We start from the raw sequence: 4,833 nt of genomic DNA, 5'->3' as shown, positions 1-4,833 counted from the left end.
TGGCATGGGATTGTGCTGATTTTTCTGTGTTTTTCGATTTTTTGGGGTGTTCATTAGGACAGGCCATGTGGGTGGGGGCCATTTTGAGTGCTGGTACAGACAGGCCCTGGCCATGTGCTGGGAGGCAAGTGGCCATTTTGAATGCAGGCAGTGTTCTTAGGCCTGCAACCATTTTGCCTAGCTTTCAACCATTATGCCCAGGGGTAGAGAGTGGTGCATGGGCCTAGACATTCTGTGGGGTGTCTTGAATTTAAACATCATGGAGGGCATGGATGGCATGGGATTGTGCTGATTTTCTGTGTTTTTCGATTTTTTGGGCTGTTGTGGCCTTTTGACCAGGGGTAGTGAGTAGTGCATGGGCCTAGTCTTTCTGTGGGGTGTCTTGAATTTAAACATCATGGAGGGCATGGATGGCATGGGATTGTGCTGATTTTTCTGTGGTTTTCAATTTTTTGGGCTGTTGTTGTGGCCTTTTGACCAGGGGTAGTGAGTGGTGCATGGGCCTAGTCTTTCTGTGGGGTGTCTTGAATTTAAACATCATGGAGGGCATGGATGGCATGGGATTGTGCTGATTTTTCTGTGTTTTTCGATTTTTTGGGGTGTTCATGGGGACAGGCCATGTGGGTGGGGGCCATTTCGAGTGCTGGTACAGGCAGGCCCTGACCATGTGCTGGGAGGCAAGTGGCCATTTTGAATGCAGGCTGTGTTCTTAGGCCTGCAACCATTTTGCCTAGTTTTCAACTATTATGCCCAGGGGTAGTGAGTGGTGCATGGGCCTAGTCTTTCTGTGGGGTGTCTTGAATTTAAACATCTTTGAGGGCATGGATGGCATGGGATTGTGCTGATTTTTCTGTGTTTTTTGATTTTTTGGGCTGTTGTTGTGGCCTTTTGACCAGGGGTAGTGAGTGGTGCTTGGGCCTAGTCTTTCTGTGGGGTGTCTTGAATTTAAACATCATGGAGGGCATGGATGGCATGGGATTGTGCTGATTTTTCTGTGTTTTTCGATTTTTGGGCTGTTGTTGTGGCCTTTTGACCAGGGGTAGTGAGTGGTGCATGGGCCTAGTCTTTCTGTGGGGTGTCTTGAAATTAAACATCATGGAGGGCATGGATGGCATGGGATTGCGCTGATTTTTCTGTGTTTTTCGATTTTTTGGGGTGTTCATGGGGACAGGCCATGTGGGTGGGGGCCATTTTGAGTGCTGGTACAGGCAGGCCCTGGCCATGTGCTGGGAGGCAAGTGGCCATTTTGAATGCAGGCAGTGTTCCTAGGCCTGCAACCATTTTGCCTAGCTTTCAACCATTATGCCCAGGGGTAGTGAGTGGTACATGGGCCTAGTCTTTCTGTGGGGTGTCTTGAATTTAAACATCATGGAGGGCATGGATGGCATGGGATTGTGCTGATTTTCTGTGTTTTTCGATTTTTTGGGCTGTTGTGGCCTTTTGACCAGGGGTAGTGAGTAGTGCATGGGCCTAGTCTTTCTGTGGGGTGTCTTGAATTTAAACATCATGGAGGGCATCTTCATGTGCTGGTCACTTTCATTCGGATCTTGACCTGGAAGGATTACTTTTTGTGGATGCTGCTGGATATTTGGATTTGAGGCCATTTTGACTTTCTTTGGATCACTTTTGGATTAGAAATTTCACAAGTAAGTTTGTTTGGGGCATTACAGTTGCTGCAACTACAATTTTGGAATTTTCGATTTTTGGGCTGGTGTTGGGGCCTTTTGAGCAGGGGTAGTGAGGGGTGCATGGGCCTAGTCTTTCTGTGGGGTGTCTTGAATTTAAACATCATGGAGGGCATAGATGGCATGGGATTGTGCTGATTTTTCTGTGTTTTTCGATTTTTGGGCTGTTGTTGTGGCCTTTTGACCAGGGGTACTGAGTGGTGCATGGGCCTAGTCTTTCTGTGGGGTGTCTTGAATTTAAACATCTTTGAGGGCATGGATGGCATGGGATTGTGCTGATTTTTCTGTGTTTTTCGATTTTTTGGGGTGTTGTTGTGGCCTTTTGACCAGGGGTAGTGAGTGGTGCTTGGGCCTAGTCTTTCTGTGGGGTGTCTTGAATTTAAACATCATGGAGGGCATGGATGGCATGGGATTGTGCTGATTTTTCTGTGTTTTTCGATTTTTGGGCTGTTGTTGTGGCCTTTTGACCAGGGGTACTGAGTGGTGCATGGGCCTAGTCTTTCTGTGGGGTGTCTTGAATTTAAACATCTTTGAGGGCATGGATGGCATGGGATTGTGCTGATTTTTCTGTGTTTTTCGATTTTTTGGGGTGTTCATTAGGACAGGCCATGTGGGTGGGGGCCATTTTGAGTGCTGGTACAGACAGGCCCTGGCCATGTGCTGGGAGGCAAGTGGCCATTTTGAATGCAGGCAGTGTTCTTAGGCCTGCAACCATTTTGCCTAGCTTTCAACCATTATGCCCAGGGGTAGAGAGTGGTGCATGGGCCTAGACATTCTGTGGGGTGTCTTGAATTTAAACATCATGGAGGGCATGGATGGCATGGGATTGTGCTGATTTTCTGTGTTTTTCGATTTTTTGGGCTGTTGTGGCCTTTTGACCAGGGGTAGTGAGTAGTGCATGGGCCTAGTCTTTCTGTGGGGTGTCTTGAATTTAAACATCATGGAGGGCATGGATGGCATGGGATTGTGCTGATTTTTCTGTGGTTTTCAATTTTTTGGGCTGTTGTTGTGGCCTTTTGACCAGGGGTAGTGAGTGGTGCATGGGCCTAGTCTTTCTGTGGGGTGTCTTGAATTTAAACATCATGGAGGGCATGGATGGCATGGGATTGTGCTGATTTTTCTGTGTTTTTCGATTTTTTGGGGTGTTCATGGGGACAGGCCATGTGGGTGGGGGCCATTTCGAGTGCTGGTACAGGCAGGCCCTGACCATGTGCTGGGAGGCAAGTGGCCATTTTGAATGCAGGCTGTGTTCTTAGGCCTGCAACCATTTTGCCTAGTTTTCAACTATTATGCCCAGGGGTAGTGAGTGGTGCATGGGCCTAGTCTTTCTGTGGGGTGTCTTGAATTTAAACATCATGGAGGGCATGGATGGCATGGGATTGTGCTGATTTTTCTGTGTTTTTCGATTTTTTGGGCTGTTGTTGTGGCCTTTTGACCAGGGGTAGTGAGTGGTGCTTGGGCCTAGTCTTTCTGTGGGGTGTCTTGAATTTAAACATCATGGAGGGCATGGATGGCATGGGATTGTGCTGATTTTTCTGTGTTTTTCGATTTTTGGGCTGTTGTTGTGGCCTTTTGACCAGGGGTAGTGAGTGGTGCATGGGACTAGTCTTTCTGTGGGGTGTCTTGAAATTAAACATCATGGAGGGCATGGATGGCATGGGATTGCGCTGATTTTTCTGTGTTTTTCGATTTTTTGGGGTGTTCATGGGGACAGGCCATGTGGGTGGGGGCCATTTTGAGTGCTGGTACAGGCAGGCCCTGGCCATGTGCTGGGAGGCAAGTGGCCATTTTGAATGCAGGCAGTGTTCCTAGGCCTGCAACCATTTTGCCTAGCTTTCAACCATTATGCCCAGGGGTAGTGAGTGGTACATGGGCCTAGTCTTTCTGTGGGGTGTCTTGAATTTAAACATCATGGAGGGCATGGATGGCATGGGATTGTGCTGATTTTTCTGTGTTTTTCGATATTTTGGGCTGTTGTTGTGGCCTTTTGACCAGGGGTAGTGAGTGGTGCATGGGCCTAGTCTTTCTGTGGGGTGTCTTGAATTTAAACATCATGGAGGGCATGGATGGCATGGGATTGTGCTGATTTTTCTGTGTTTTTCGATTTTTGGGCTGTTGTTGTGGCCTTTTGACCAGGGGTACTGAGTGGTGCATGGGCCTAGTCTTTCTGTGGGGTGTCTTGAATTTAAACATCTTTGAGGGCATGGATGGCATGGGATTGTGTTGATTTTTGTGTGGTTTTCGAGTTTTTGGGGTGTATAACTGAACTGATGCTCCTCTGTCTTCCATTCCTTTTAGGTGCACAAGACTCAAGAGAACCACCAGTGCCAGGAAGAAGTCCTGCAGCGGTGTGTGTGTGTGCAGCATAATGTCACGCGATGTCACGTCTGGCCACAGACAACTCTGCAACTCGTGCAACTGCGGCCTGCTGTTCTGACCTCTGAAGAAGATGGCCCCAAAAAAAGTTCCTCGTAGCTCCTATAGCAAGAAAGTTGCCAGTAAGGAGCAGAAGAAGCAAGTTACCAAGGAGACTGGTGTGCCGCCCGCCACATTTTTTGGGAGTAAAAAAAAAAGTACGCCTGCAGCAGCAGCTGGATCTGCTGGGGACCAAGCTGGGAGCAGCACCCCCGCTCCATTGGGCTCAGTGCCACCACCACCACGCCAACTTAAGTCCAAGCCCTTGAGTGCTGCAGAGGCACTTAGTCTAGTTGTTCAATCACCATCGACCAGTGATGATGGCTCATCGCAAGAAAGTAGCAGCAATGTCCCTCAATCAACACAGGTTGTTGTAACTCATCTGACGAATGTTGAACAACCACAGCCGCAACAACAACCACATGTGCAAGTACAAGCCCAAGTACAAGTGGAAGGAGAGGCAGCGCAAGGAGATGCGCAAGCAGAGGTGCATGGAGGGTCACAAGTGCCCACAATAGTTGTTCCTCCCGAAGTAGGGGCACATCAGGAAATCGACAATCAAGCCGAGGTATCATTTGAGGAAGCCACTCCTCCTGATGATCATTCATTGTCTTCCACATCCCTAGCAAGGAAGAGATCAAGGGTGGTGTCTACATCTTCTTCAAGCACACCTCCTTCTGATGATACGGAACAAAATTGGGAACCAGCACCACTGCCGTCTGAGAGTGAGGCA

The sequence above is a fragment of the Lissotriton vulgaris genome, chromosome 6, assembly GCF_964263255.1.
Source record: "Lissotriton vulgaris chromosome 6, aLisVul1.2, whole genome shotgun sequence".
Lineage (NCBI taxonomy): Eukaryota > Metazoa > Chordata > Amphibia > Caudata > Salamandridae > Lissotriton > Lissotriton vulgaris.
This window is presented reverse-complemented; position numbering follows the sequence as displayed.